Genomic DNA, 16572 nt, shown 5'->3' on the forward strand with positions numbered 1-16572 from the left:
CATATACAACCATTCACTTAAGATTTGGGCGCTTTACTGTATTGTATCTCGGTTATACTATGATTTGAAAAACAGAAAAAAGGAAATAGTAACAAAAAAAGAAAAAAAAAAAGAAAGAAGGAAAGGAGAAAGAAACATTTTGTTGGAAGAATATAAAACCATCTACAGGTGGACTTCCGTCCAGAGATTGCCACTTTGCTGTTTCTGGGTTGTGTGAGCTTTAGAATCCCCTTCAGCTGTAAGTGTCAATGATTGTTTGAATAAGAGAAAAAATTCAGATGATAATTTGGGAACGACAAAGTAAAGTTAACACCAACTTTTATGGCCCAGTATTATGATTGTCAACGGACTCATTAACAAGAAAATGATACTAACTATAAACATTCTAAATTGCTGTGTCCAGTCCCCACTTTCCTTACCTGAAAGCTATGGTTGCCTTGTGCATCCTAACATTGGCTGTAAGTTAGACACCTCATTCTTACTTCCTACATCTGCAGAGACCAATGCTTAAAGAGGGTACGCTTGAAATGGATTTTACAATTCAAATTCGGTTGCACAAAATCTTACCACTCTGAGCAAAAATAAAAAGCTTCCCCCTGCCGTTATAATCAGCACAATACCCTGAGTTCACGGATTAGCTCTGTGTGGCCATTGTAACCAGAGTGATTCGGGTTAAACTCTGATTCAAACATCGAAGGCATTTCAGAGCAGGTGAAATCAGCAGCTGCTTCACGTATATTCTGCGGGAGGGAAGGAGTTGTCACCCACGTTCAGTAGAACATCATCTTCTTCCCATAGATTCAAACAGAGACAGAAATCCACAAAGTCATGCTTTATACTTTTTTTTTTTTTTTTGCGGTACGCGGGCCTCTCACTGCCGTGGCCTCTCCCGTTGCGTAGCAACAGGCTCCGGACACGCAGGCTCAGCGGCCGTGGCTCACGGGCCTAGCCGCTCCTCCTGGACCGGGGCACGAACCCGTGTCCGCTGCATCGGCAGGCAGACTCTCAACCACTGCGCCACCAGGGAAGCCCCATGCTTTATAAGAAATTATAGGATTGAGTCATTAGACCTTGGTATGACTATGCTTTCTTTTAGATAAATATGGCCTCTAAATTAAAACTCTGAATAAAGGAAGTAACATTTATTGAGTTTATAAGATATATCCAGGATTTTAACTTCTACCCCTCATTTAATTAAAAAACATCATTCCCATTTTATACATGATTAAAGTGAGCCTTGGCGAATATAAATACCCAGCTGTTGGTGGAACGCAGGATTCACCCTGGGGTGTCTGTCTTCCTTCCACTGCATCTCTCCACAGGCTCCTTTAAGGGAAGGGACACTGTAGTTTTCTGTTTTTAGAGTTTCTGACAGCTGTAGGTAAATGCTAAAGCACTGACATAAATACTAGGCCACAAATTCAGTTATGCAAGAGACATATTTTTCTTTCAATTCCTCTAAATAGAAGTTACTTTCTTTTTGACCTCATTCTTCTATTTGGTAGAAATTTGTCCTCAATTTAAGATGTCCTCACTTCCAGGTTACACCCTCCCCCTCCCCCCGTTCCCATCCCCCCATGCCTGAGGCTGCCTGTAAGTCTTGGGAGGTTGATGAGTGTGATAATTGGTTATCACCTGCTCAGTCTGGCTTCTGTCCCATCTCATTGGACCACGTAGGTTGTAGCTATGTCATCCAGAGTTCAGGACATTCTCAGGTCTGGCTCAATGTCTGATAATTTCTTGATCCTCTCTAGGACTTGGGAAAATTTGCTCGGTTTTCTACTGTAGATAGATCAAGGGAGATCAAGCCTGGAGGCCGTCTCTGGCCATGCTGCCATTTTCCCTCTAATAATCTGTAACATTATAGGGTGCATATGTGTGTTTGCCCGATGGCTGCTGTTCAGAATAGGAAGATGACTTTGGATTTTGCTTTTTCCAAGCCCTCTTCTCTTGAATATTTAAATGTATCTGGGTGTTCTGCCACTTTTCCCTCCTTACCTTCAGTACAGAAAATTTATAACCCGAAGAAAGGTGGGTGGATAAAGGTAAAGGGAAGGGGAATATTTCTGTCAAAAAACACATTCTTTCAAATCATTTTCATGTTCTATGGAGAGTTCCATTGGCTCTCTTAAACTGGTTTACCCATAAAAACTCTCCTAGAGGCAATGAATGCTCAGTTACAGAAGACACTAGGCGTGCAGGGGTCCGGGGTGGGGGGGAGGCGGTCTCGAATACACTGTGAAATGTTAGGTATATTATCCCTCTATGCTAAGCATATAATCAACACTCAGTACATACTTATTTAGTTGAGATAAATGAAATACAAAAGAGATCACATATTTGCCAGGCTAGAGTTTTTCAAAGCTGGATGAGCAACAAAATCATCTGGAAAACTTAAAAAAATTCAGATTTCTAGGCCTCACACCTGGAGTTTTAAACTTAGACTTTGAGGAGGGATTGAGAAAGTCTTTAAAAAAATACTCTTCTTCAGGTGGTTGGACAAGTATGAGACCTACCAGTTTAGCAATCTGATTACTCAATTTTATCTGGTATTACCCTGTGAAGTACAGAGCAGGGTCCTAAGAGAATGGGACATTAATAGACACATTTTGGTAGTAGAAGAAAGAATCTGAACTTAGTAGAACATCCATGGAAATATATAATATAAAACTTCTTCTATGAACATATTTCATTTGAGCAAAGGAACGGATTCAGCCTACAAGTAGCCCTATTACTTCACAGACTCATTGCTTCCTGGTTTTTAATCCTTTCCTCACATCAAAATTGGATATATTCACTTTAGTAATAAGACTAATTTATATAAATTTGTTAATTCCCAAGTCATTTGAATTTTAGCATTTTGGGGGTCTAATATTGAAGTGAAAGGTTTGTGTCTTAGTAAAAGATTTTCATGAGCTGGAGAGGTAGTCTGAGAGATATTTTTAGGGCTGGAATGGCCTTCTCAGTTAAAAAATATACTGTACCTGAAACTTGCTTTAAAATTCAATGTACTTCAGTAATTTTGGTTTATATATGGTGGGTGGTGGAGGAGGATGATAGAGGAGATGGGATAGAAAAAGCCTAGAATAATCCCACTTGCTTCTTTCCCTTCATGCTAGTTAATTTTAATTTCTATCATTCATTTCTTTAACAAACTACTATTGCTAGATATTGTTGCTAGTATTTAGAATCAAGAAGGTCAGTACGCTATTGTCTTGACATGGGAGAACTCATAGTCTAGTGAAGGAGAAAGATACATAATCATTAATTTCAATAAAACCTCGTGGTACGATACAGATCTGAATGAAGTGTTGTACCATCACGTAAGACATAGAGGCCTGTTTAGGAAAAATAAGGAATGTTTTCTAGAGATGATGCATCTGAATGCGGTCTTGAAGAATAAATGAGTTTCTGGGGCAGAGAAGAGATATAAAGAAGGAAGGGCATTCCATGAAGAAGAAACTGTGTGCAAAGGCAAGGGTTACGAAAGTAAATGGTGTGTGTTTAGGAAAGTGTTGTTAATTCAATGTGGCTGGGCCATGGGGCGCATGGGAGGATATGAGGCCAAAAATGTAGGTTGGTGCAAATTTAGGAAGGCCCTAATATTCCACTTCAATGACGTTAACTTCATTCACGGACGTGAAGGGAGACAAATGTTTTTAAGCAAAGGAATGACATAAGAAGGTTTATATTTTAGAAAAAAATGGACTCAAAGTGTATAAGGGATGGTTTAGAGGGAGAAGGTGGTGGGGCAATAAGACAAGTTAGTACAGGAGCCAGAATCTGATGCTTAAAATAAAACAATTACAGAGCGGGTGGGAGGAAAGAGAACACTTGGAAAGAAAGTAAAGAATTGGAATTGACAGAACTTGGTTTGAAAATATTTCCTCTTAAACTGGGTTCTCTCAGGAGTGGACCCTGAGATGAACACTTGGGTGGATAATATTTAGATAATGTAGGTCGGGCTGCAAGAAGTGACAGGTGGAGGCGATGCAGCCAGTGAGCAGTGCACAGCCACCATGGGTGACCACAGCCTAACCTGGGGAAAATCTGGGAATCTGAGGAAAACGCTTTCCTCAGACTGACTGCACTTGTGGAGTGACAGCCTGGGGTATTTTTCTTTAAGTGGAAAATGGAGAGGTAAGGCTCTTACTGGTATTGGTTTGAAGAGTAAATAGGATGCATGGAAGAGATAAAATCTGTTAAAGCTATTGTTGAGGACAGAGTGAAAGCAGTAGCTTGAGCAAGATGTAAGACCAAAAAATTAAAAAAAAAATTATCTTGGAGCTTTCTGGCCAAAGAGAATAATCAGTTGAGAAGGAACTACTGAAGATGAGAGAAAGGCTTGCCATACATGATAGAAAAAGTTCCCAGAAATGTTGGGAGTACATGGGATCAGAACAAGTTTTGGCAGTTGGCAGTAGATCTAAGAGGAGAGGATGGCTCTTTCTTCCTCTGAGGTGAAATGGAGAGAAGTGAAGATGGAAGGGGTGTAAATACCCCTTGAGGAGGGGAGAAGGTCATTTTAGGGAGCTCATGTCTGACACTTTCATTTTCTGTGCAACAAAGAAAAGAATATGGATGAATCTAAGAGACTTGTCTTCCTCACAGACATTAAGATCTGAGAGGCCTGAAAACTTATCTGTTCATCACTGTGTCTCTAGCATCCGGCGGTGTGTTGGAATATAGGAGATTATCAAAACATAGGTTTTAAGTTGAATGAATGAATGAAAAATGGAACATGCCGTAACAGCGGGAAAAGAGTCAGAAGTACCTGGGTTCACATCCCACCTCGCTGTATCACATTGCATTGATAAGTGTTCATTCGCAGGAGTCTTATGAGGATTACACGAATGAGTGAATGAATGAATGAATAATATTCGATGCACATGAAAATAAAATCAAAAGCAATTATACACATTCTTTTTATCCTGCTTATTATCATAAATCTCAACTAGTACAAATATCTTGATCTTAGGATATAAACTTATCTCTTTATTTTGTCCCATTGCAAAGGAAGGGGAATATTAAACCTTGGCTTTTTAGTAGATTATTCTTAAATGTTATAATTTTCTCCAATGAAGCAAGAGAACATTGTTGGAACACAAAGAATTTTCCATCCTAAGGTAAAATATGCATGCACATGTTTTCTCATCTGATTCAAATTAAATACAACCTACACAATTTGAAAGGTAGGTTATTCAATGTTGTTGGATTTTAAAACTTTCCTAAATGTTACCCAGTGCCAAGAGGGACGGCTAATATCACAGAAAACAGAATTTAATATACAGCAGGTTTCTGAGAAGTTAGAGAGGGGACAGAAATTGATAGAGTGAGGTTTAATCAAGATAAATGGAAAGCATTTCACTAGGGAAAGTTCAAATGTGAAGGGAAAAAAAAAAAGTGAAAGCCAGAAAACTGCAGGTTTAGAGTCATTAATGTGAAAAAAAGTGCTAAAGTGATAGTTGTCAATAAATTTTATGTGAGTTTACAATAAGATGGTATTGCAAAAAAGGGTATCCTATGAGAAATTATTAACTGATATATATGAATGACCTGGGGAATAAAAATCCTTTTTTTTTTTGTATGGATGAACACATATATAAAATACACGTTCGGTTATCCTATGGCCCTTCATTTTTGTTCCTTGTAATGGCTCTAAGGTTAAAAAAAAAATAACCCACATAACTGGAGGATCATAAGGCTTGTCACATCACACTAGATCATCGCTTTCTCAGACTTCATCTTTCTGTACCTTTGCTGCTTTGATTCCCTCTGCCTGGACCTGCCTTCCTCCATTGTGTGGTTATACACATTCAATCCGTTCATCTAGGCCAAACTCAAATGTAATCTCACATCAGTGAAGACTTGATTTCTGCTGCTGAATCCAATATGCCATGCTGCCCTGTCTGATCTTCCTTCCCTGAGAATCAGGACACAGGGGTGGGAAAGTACTAGACTGGGAGAGAAAGGAGAGGGGTCTACGGGTTTGACCTGCATGAGACTGGGTCTAGAAATGGAGATTTCATATGAGTATGGATGTGATTACGAAGTAGTGAGTACACTCTCTGAGAGATGTTTTGGAGGATGCATAGATGGTTCCGGGAACGAATGACCTCAACAGACCTCCTTGAAGGCATATTACCAAACCTTTCTGCCAGTTATCAATGTATTTATTGTCTGTCACCTCAAACGCTTGAAAAAGTGGGCCAGAAAGTAAGACTAGATAAGCAAAATTCATTTGCTTAGTGGCTCCTACTTGGAGCACGGATTTAATCAGTGACCTCAGGTGATGGGGTGTACTCTTGCCAGGGGACACAAGAATACCAGGAGTATTGTTCCTTCTCATATATTGCATGATATGGAAAGCTGCCAGCACGGAGTGGCACATGTAACAGGAAAGGGCTCCATAGAAGGTTAGGCTTCCCTGGCACTTGGTCACCTGGTCCAACAGACCCTATGATACTATGGGTGTTAGCGGTGGGAAAAGGTTCAGTGTGGATTTCATGGCAAGCCCCCGTGAGAAAAATCATAACACAGGCCCCTGGGATTTGAAGCAAGACCGTGCCAACTGCAGCAAAGAATTCTAAGTCATGTTAGAAACAGTTCCTGGTGAGTCACTGGGCCCTGGGAGAGACTGAACCTTTGATCTTGAGGCAAAGTGACTCTGTATCTGAAATGAATTGCCTGTTGTGAGCTGGGTTATATGGGATCAGCAGAGTCAAAAAGTCAGACAAGCCCAGCAACATTCACAAGAAGGCACAGGTACATCTTGAATAGAGTCCTTGAAAGACCAGAGGACGTGGCATCCCAGACAGCCGCCGCAGAAACACCAGCAGCTGTCTCCTGGCTCACTCCTGTGGTTCATCGTGTGGCAGGTCTAGTACGACTGGATGAAGAAAGAGGAAAAAGCCCAAGTTTGGTTTATGAGTGAGCCAGCATGGTATGTGTGTGAAAGCAGAAAACAGATGGCAGCTACATTATAGCCATACTCAAAGGTGGCTTTGAAAATAACAGAGAGGGAAAGTCTTCCCTATGGGCAGAGCTGGGAGCAGTTCACTCCGCTTTTTATGGAATGAGAAGTGGACCAAGCTGAGAATATATACAAATTGCTAAGAAGTGCCCAATTCCCTGGCCAGCTTGTCATGGACCTAGAAAGGAAAGGAATAGAAGATCAGAGACAAGGAGTCCTGGTGTAGGAGCATGAGGCTGGACGTGGGAGTGGGCACAACGTGTAAAGAGTTTTCAATCACACTTTGATGTTACCAGAAAGCACTCAGTGTGAAAGAGTCACAGAAAACCAAGTAGACAAAATGACTTGGCCAGGCAATGTTATCCAGCCTTTGCCATCAGCCATCCTGGATCCGGACTAGTTGGCACATTACTGGCAAGGTCTCTGTGGCGAAGATGGATGCTGTGCTTGGACCCAACAGAAGGGACTCCATTTGTTTTGGTCTATCTAGATACTGATGCTTCTGAATGTCCAAACTGCTATCAACAAAAACCAACCCTGAGCACTATTCTTTGACGAATCTATTTTGGTAGCAAGGAAATTACGTCCTGGAAGGAATAGGAGTTTATCCATAGAGATAGATACCTATTCTTTGTATGAATTTATCCATTTAAGCTCCACCGTTATCCAGGAGCATATTGAATGCTTGATCCACAGGTTTGGAATCCTACTCAACAGCTGTCTAACCAGGGGATCCACTTGGAGCAAAGGAATTGTGAGAGTGGGACCATGACCATTGGATTTACTGTCTGTATCATATACGAAAATGCCCAGAATTAACTGGCCTACTGCTCTGACAGAACTTCTAGGAATGGCCTTCAAAAGGCATATCTAAATCACCAGCTTGGAGAAAATTCTCTGAAAGAATAGTGTCATCCTCAAGATGCATCCATTATATGCATTAAATCAGAGACCCATATATATAGTGCTCTGTCAACATGGGAAGGATACATGGCCCAGGAGCCAAGGCTGGTAGCAGGAGAGGCTCCTCTTGTCACTCCAGTGATACACTGGGGGCCTTGCACTTTTCATTTCTGTAATTCTGGGCTCTGCAGTGTTAGCATTCCTGGTCCGAAGTAGATGTACTCTTGCCAGGAGACACAGAAAGAGTCCCATTTAACTGGAACACTTTGGACTTCCCACGTTCAGGGCCCAGTAGGTAAGAAGAGAGTCACAATCCTGGCAGGGAAAATTGATCCTGATGAGCAGAAGGAGGGAGGGATGCTTTTAGACAGACAATGGTGGCAGGAAGGAATGCATAGCACTCAGGTGATCTCAGGGCATGTCTTGGTATCTTTTGCCTTGGTATAACTCTGAACGGATACATCAGCAACTCTGAACAGAGAAGCATATGAAAAGCAAGGTTCAAACCCCTTAGGAATGAAAGTTTGGCTCACACCAACAAGTAGGTCACCAAGACCTGCCAACATGATAGCCGAGGTAAGGGACATGTGGGGATTCTCAAATTTGTCCTCCATATTGCCATCCTCAGTTTCATTTTTGCTCTTTATTAATCACATTGCTATAATTTAGTTTTGCTGTTAGATTTTAAATACCATACATTTCTTTTTTTTTTTGATGGTTTCTAATAGTTGTTTTGTTTTTTTAATAGATCTTTATTGGAGTATAATTGCTTCACAATACTGTGTTAGTTTCTGTTGTACAACAAAGCAAATCAGCCATATGCACACACATGTCCCCATATCGCCTCCCTCTTGCCTCTCCCTCCTACTCTCCCTATCCTACCCCTCTAGGTGGTCACAAAGCACCGAGCTGATCTCCCTGTGCTATGATGCTGCTTCCCACCAGCCAACTATTTTACATTCGGTAGTGTATATATGTCGATGTTACTCTCACTTCGCCCCAGCTTCCCCCTCCCACCACATGTCCTCAAGTCCATTCTCTATGTCTTCCTCTTCATTCCTGCCCTGCAATTAGGTTCATAAGTACGATTTTTTTTTTTTAGATTCCATATATATGCATTAGCATACAGTATTTGTTCTTCTCTTTCTGACTTACTTCACTCTGTACTGCAGACTCTAGGTCCATCCACCTCACTACAAACAACTCAGTTTCATTCCTTGTAATGGCTGAGTAATATTCCATTGTATATATGTGCCACATCTTCTTTATCCATTCATCTGTTGATGGACACTTAGGTTGCTTCCATGTCCTGGCTATTGTAAATAGAGCTGCAGTGAACATTGGGGTACATGACTCTTTTTGAATTATGGTTTTCTCAGGGTATATGCCCAGTAGCAGGATTGCTGGGTCATATGGTAGCTCTATTTTTAGTTATTTTTCTTTTCTTTTTTTTGCAGTACGCAGGCCTCTCACCGTTGTGGCCTCTCCCGTCTCTGAGCACAGGCTCCAGACACACAGGCCCAGTGGCCATTGCTCACGGGCCCAGCCGCTCCGCGGCATGTGGGATCCTCCTGGACCGGGGCATGAACCCGCATCCCCTGCATCGGCAGGCGGACTCCCAACCACTGTGCCACCAGGGAAGCCCTATTTTTAGTTTTTTAAGGAACCTCCATACTGTTCTCCATAGTGGTTGTATCAATTTACATTTCCACCAACAGTGCAGGAGGGTCCCCTTTTCACCACACACTTTCCAGAATTTATTGTTTATAGATTTTTGTGATAATGGCCATTCTAACTGGTGTGAGGTGATACCTCATTGTAGTTTTGATTTGCGTTTCTCTAATAATTAGTGATGTTGAGCAGCTTTCCATGTGCCTCTTGGCCATCTGTATATCTTCCTTGGTGAAATGTCTATTTAGGTCTTCTGCCCATTTTTAAACTGGATTGTTTGTTTTTTTGATATTGAGCTCCATGAGTTGTTTGTATATTTTGGAGATTAATCCTTTGTCAGTTGCTTCCTTTGCAAATATTTTCTCCCATTCTGAGGGCTGTTTTTTTGCCTTGTTTATGGTTTCCTTTGTTGTGCAAAAGCTTTTAAGTTTAATTAATCCCATTTATTTATTTTTGTTTTTATTTCCATTACTCTAGGAGGTGGGTCAAAAAAGATCTTGCTGTGGTTTATGTCAAAGAGTGTTTTTCCTATGCTTTCCTCTAAGAGTTTTATATTGTCTGGTCTTACATTTAAGTCTTTAAGCCATTTGGAGTTTATTTTTGTGCATGGTGTTAAGGAGTGTTCTAATTTCATTCTTTTACATGTAGCTGTCAGTTTTCCCAGCACTACTTATTGAAGAAGCTGTCTTTTCCCCATTGTATGTTCTTGCCTCATTTCTCAAAAATTAGGTGCCCATATGTGTGTGGGTTTATCTCTGGGCATTCTATCCTGTATCACTGATCTATATTTCTGTTTTTGTGCCAGTACCATACTGCCTTGATTACTGTAGGTTTGTGATATAGTTTGAAGTTGGAGAACCTGATTCCTCCAACTCTGTTTTTCTTTCTCAAGATTGCTTTGGCTATTAAGGGTCTTTTGTGAAAAATGCCATTGGTAGCTTGATAGGGATTGCATTGAATCTGTAAGCTGCTTTGGGTAGTGTAGTCATTTTCACAACATTGATTCTTCCAATCCAAGAACATGGTATATTTCTCCATCTGTTTATGCCACCTTTGATTACTTTCATCAGTGCCTTATAGTTTTCTGAGAACAAATCTTTTGCCTCCTTAGGCAGGTTTATTCCTATGTATTTTATTCTTTTTGTTACAATGGTAAATGAAATGTTGCCTTCATTTCTCTTACTGATTTTTCATTGTTGGTGTATAGGAATGTCAGAGATTTCTGTGCATTAATTTTGTATCCCGCAACCATACCAAATTCATTGATTAGTTCTAGTAGTTTTCTGGTGGCATCTTTAGGATTTCCTATGTATAGTATCATGTCATTGACAAACAGGGACAGTTTTACTTCTTTTCCGATTTGGATTCCTTTAATTTCTATTTCTTCTCTGATTGCTGTGGCTAGGACTCCCAAAACTTTGTTGAATAAGAATGGTGAGAATGGACATCCTTGTCTTTTTCCTGATCTTAGTGGAAATGCTTTCAGTTTTTCACCATTGAGAATGATGCTTGCTGTGGGTTTGTCATATATGGCCTTTATTATGTTGAGGTAGGTTCCCCCTATGCCCATTTTCTGGAGAGTTTTCATCAAAAATGGGTGTTGAATTTTGTCAAAAGCTTTTTCTGCATCTATTGAGATGATCGTATGGTTTTTATTCCTTAATTTGTTAATGTGGTGTATCACATTGGTTGATTTGCATATATTGAAGAATCCTTGCATCCCTGGGATAAATCCCACTTGATCATGGTGTATGATCCTTTTAATGTGCTGTTGGATTCTGTTTGCTAGTATTTTGTTCCAGATTTTTGCATCTATGTTCATCAGTGATATTGGTCTCTAATTTTATTTTTTTGTGATATCATTTCTGGTTTTGGCATCAGGGTGATAGTGGCTTCGTAGGATGAATTTGGGAGTGTTTCTCCCTCTGCTATATTTTGGAAGAGTTTGAGAAGGGTCAGTGTTAACTCTTCTCTAAATGTTTGATAGAATTCGCCTGTGAAGCCATCTGGTCCTGGACTTTTGTTTGTTGGAAGATCTTTAATTATGGTTTCAATTTCATTACTTGTGATAGGTCTGTTTATATTTTCTAATTCTTCCTGGTTCAATCTTGGAAAATTGTACCTTTCCAAGAATTTGTCCATTTCTTCGTGCTTATACATTTTATTGGAATATATTTGTTTGTAGTAGTCTGTTATAATCCTTTGTGTATCTGCAGTGTCAGTTGTGATTTCTCCTTTTTTCATTTCTAATTTAATTGATTTGTGTCCTCTCCCTTTTTTTCTTCATGAGTCTGGCTAAGGGTTTATCAATTTTATCTTCTCAAAGAACCAGCTTTTAGTTTTATTGACCTTTGCTATTGTTTTCTTCACCTCTATTTCATTTATTTCTGCTCTGATATTTAGGATTTCTTTCCTTCTACTGACTCTGGGTTTTCTTTGTTCTTTCTCTACTTGTTTTAAGTGTAGGTTTAGATTGTTTATTTGAGATTTTTCTTGTTTCTTGAGGTGAGATTGAATTGCTATAAACTTCCCTCTTAGAACTGTTTTTGCTGTGTCCCATAAGTTTTGGGTCATCATGTTTTGTTGTCATTTGTTTCTTTGTATTTTTTTTTATTTCTTCTTTGATTTCTTCAGTGATCTCTTGGTTACTTAGTAGTGCACTGTTTTGCCTCCATATATTTGTATTTTTTACAGTTTTTTTTCCTGTAATTGATTTCTAATCTCAGCATTGTGGTCAGAAAAGATGCTTGATATGATTTCAATTTTCTTAAATTTTCCGAGCCATGATTTGTGACCCAAGATGTGATCTATCCTGGAGCATGTTCCATGTACACTTGAGAAGAAAGTATATTCTGCCACTTTTGGGTGGAATATTCTATAAATATCAATTAAGACTATCTGGTCTATTGTGTCATTTAAAGCTTGTGTTTCCTTATTTATTTTCTGTTTGGATGATTTGTCCATTGGTGTATGTGGGGTGTTAAAGTCCCATACTGTGATTGTGTTACTGTCGATTTCTCCTTTCATGGTTGTTAGCATTTGCCTTATGCATAGAGGTGCTCCTATGTTGGGTCCATAAACATTTATAATCATTATATCTTCTTGGATTGATCCTTTGATCATTATGTAATGTCCCTCCTTATCTCTTGCAACAGTCTTTATTTTAAAGCCTATTATTATTTATTATTATTGGTATGCGGGCCTCTCACTGTTGTGGACTCTCCCATTGCGGAGCACAGGCTCCAGATGCGCAGGCTCAGCGGCCATGGCTCACGGTCCCAGCCACTCCGTGACATGTGGGATCTTCCCGGACTAGGGCATGAACCCGTGTCCCCTGCATCGGCAGGCAGACTCTCAACCACTGCGCCACCAGGGAAGCCCTTAAAGCCTATTTTATCTGATACAAGTATTGCTACTCCAGCCATCTTTTGACTTCCATTTGCATGGAATATCTTTTTCCATCCCTTCACTTTCAGTCTGTATGTGTCCTTAAGTCTGAAGTGGGTCTCTTGTAGACAGCATATATATAGGTCTTGTTTTTGTATACAATCAGCCAGTCTGTGTCTTTTGGTTGGGGCATTTAATCCATTTATATTCAAGTTTATTATTGATATGTATGTTCCTATTACCATTTTCTTAATTGTTTTGGCTTTGTTTTTGTAGGTCTTTTTCTTCTCTTTTGTTTCCCGCCTAGAGAAATTTCTTTAGCATTTGTTGTAAAGCTGGTTTGATGGTGCTGAATTCTCTTAGCTTTTGCTTGTCTGAAAAGCTTTTGACTTCTCCATATAATCTGAATGAAATCTTTGCTGGGTAGAGTAATCTTGGTTGTAGGTTTTTCTTTTTCATCACTTTAGGTATATCCTGCCAATCCTTTCTGGCCTGCAGAATTTCTGCTGAAAAATCAACTGATAACCTTATGGGGATTCCTTTGTATGTTATTTTTTCTTTCTCCTTTGCTGCTTTTAATATTTTTCCTTGAATTTAGTTTTTGTTAGTTTGATTAATATATGCCTTGGTCTCTTTTTCTGATGGTTTATCCTGTATGGGACTCTCTGTGCTTCCTGCACTTGGGTGACTATTTCCTTTCCCATGTTAGGGAAGTTTTTGACTATAATCTCTTCAAATAATTTTTCAGACCCCTTCTTATTCTCTTCTTCTTCTGGGACCACTATAATTAGAATGTTTGTGCATTTAGTGTTATTTCTTTCATAAAATCCCACCTTATTATCTATTTTATAAAAATTCAGTCTGCAAGACATTCTACAGAAGTTTCATAGAACCTGCTTATATCTTTCTGGGGATGCCCAACAATTTTCTTTTACTCCATAGCTCAGAAGCCTGCTCTTCTAAGCCTTTGGGGAGATATTTCTTTTTCCTTTTCCTGCAACATTCTCATTCCTTTTATTTTTAACAAGTTCACATATTTCCTATAATTATATTGGCTTTAAGTAGCCAATATATTCATTTAGGTAGCTTAAGTCAAAGCAAAACAAAGTTTAATATGAAGATGCTGAAGTGTGTCTTGGAAACCAGTAAGCATTGAGAACCATTGATCCAGGGATAAAATGCCAATGGGACTTCCTCTAGATCTCATCTTTGCTTCTGTGATCACTTTCCATCTCTCCTCCTTCTCCCCTTTCTTCCCTCCCTCCTCCTCTTCTCTTTCTGACCAGCGTCCTTTGATTCACTCTGTTCTGAAACTGCAGATGGTACAGTCTAAAACAAAGTTGTCATTAGCTCTCAAATAACATTGCTTCTGTGGTGAAACTAACCTGACTGATCTGAAATTTTGTCCAAGTCCAAATTAACTGGGGAACAAGTTTATTGGCCCAGCTTTTTTCATGCATGGTCCAGTCATCTGTGGTCTGTGGACTGGAGTCACATAGTATTGGGTTGGCCAAAAAGTGCCTTTGGGTTTTAAGTAAAAATAAAAGACATATTTTTCATTTTCACCAAGAACTTTATTGAACGACATATTTACCCTTTTGTTCCACTACCTTCTGCCACTTTTCAGGCAACTTCATAATTCCATCTTCCCAAAACTTTTTATCTTTCTGAGCAAAGAACTGTTCCAGGTGCCTTTTACAGTCTTCCAGGGAATGGAAATTTTTCCTAGTAAGAGAATTTTGTAAAGACCGAAATAAATGGAAATCTGAAGGTGTGATGTCTGGTGAATACGGTGGATAAATCAGAACTTTCCAGCCAAGCTGTAACAGTTTTTGCCTGGTCATCAAAGAAACGTGCTGTATTGTGTCATCCTGATGGAAGATTATACGTTTTCTGCTGACTAATTCTGGACACTTTTTGTTGAGTGTCACTTTCAGTTGGTGTAATTGGGAGCAGTACTTGTTGGAATTTGTCACTTCATTTTCTGGAAGGAGCTCATAATATAATACTCCCTTCCAATCCCACCATATACACAACAACACCTTCTTTGGATGAAGACCAGCCTTTGGTGTGGTTGGCAGTGGTTCATTTCACTTGCGCCAGGATGTCTTCCATTCCACATTGTTGCACAGTATCCACTTTTCATTGCCTGTCACAATTTGTTTTAAAAATGGAACATTTTCATTACGTTTAAGTAGAGAATCGCATGCGGAAATATGGTCAGGAAGGTTTTTTTCACTAAACTTATGTGGAACCCAAACATCAAAGTGATTCACATAACCAAGCCGGTGCAAATGATTTTCAATGCTTGACTTGGATATTTTGAGTATGTTGGCTATCTCCCAGGTGGTATACTGTTGATTGTTCTCAATTATTGTTTCAATTTGATCGTTATCAACTTCAACATGTCTAACCGACCATTGAGCATCATCCATCGAGAAATCTCCAACATGAAATTTCACAAACCACTTTTGACACGTTCAATCAGTCACAACACCTTCTCCATACACTGCAGAAATCCTTTTCTGCATTTTGGTTGCATTTTTACCTTTCTTGAAATAATAAAGCATAATATGCCGAAAATGTTGCTTTTTTCCTTCCATCTGGAATATTAAAATGGCTAAACAAAAATTCACCAATTTTGATGTCATTTTTTAAATGCACACTGATATAACAGCTGTCACATACAATCTAACAAAATTGTTTTGAAGGAAGTTAAAGACAACTAAGTGCTACTAGAGCCATCTTATGGAAAAAACTGAACGAACTTTTTGGCCAATATCAAAGTTATGGCTACCACACAGATTAGAGGAGAAAAATGGTTCTCAGAGAAGTGTACACTGTATTGTGCAGAATGGGACAGGGGGTGAGCGGTAGGGAGGAGATGGCTGGATAGGCATTCCAGTTGTTAGATGTCTACTCACTTTCATCTGGTGTGGATACTTCTACTTGTAATTCCTGGCTCTTTAAAAATATAAACAAATTCATAAGGGTGCATGTATCTTTTCTAATTATGTTTTTTTTTTCTGGATATATGCCCTGGAGTGGGATTCCTGGGTCATATGGTAGTTCTATTTTTAGTTTTTTTAAGTTCATTGAAGCACTATTTACAATGGCCAAGACATGGAGGCATCAACAGATGAATGGATAAAGAAGATGTGGTATATATACACAATGGAATATTACTCAGCCACAAAAAAGAACAAAATAATGCCATTTGCAGCAACATGGATGGGCCTAGGGATTATCACACTAAGTGAAGTAAGTCAGACAGAGAAAGACAAATATCATATTATATCATTCACTTGTGGAATCTAATTTTAAAAAATGATACAAATGAACTTATTTACAAAACAGAACAGACTTACAAATATCAAAAACAAACTTATGGTTACCAAAGGGAAAAATGTGGCAGGGAGGGATAAATCAGGATTAACATACACACACTACTATATTTAAGACAGATAACTAACAAGGACCTACTGCATAGCACAGGAACACTACTCAATATTCTGTGATAACCTATATGGGAGAAGAACCTAAAAAAGAATGAATATACATATATGTATAACTGAATCTCTTAGCTGTACACAAGAAACTAACACAACTATAATCCAATAAAATTTAAAAATATATAT

The sequence above is a fragment of the Phocoena phocoena genome, chromosome 9, assembly GCF_963924675.1.
Source record: "Phocoena phocoena chromosome 9, mPhoPho1.1, whole genome shotgun sequence".
Taxonomy (NCBI): domain Eukaryota; kingdom Metazoa; phylum Chordata; class Mammalia; order Artiodactyla; family Phocoenidae; genus Phocoena; species Phocoena phocoena.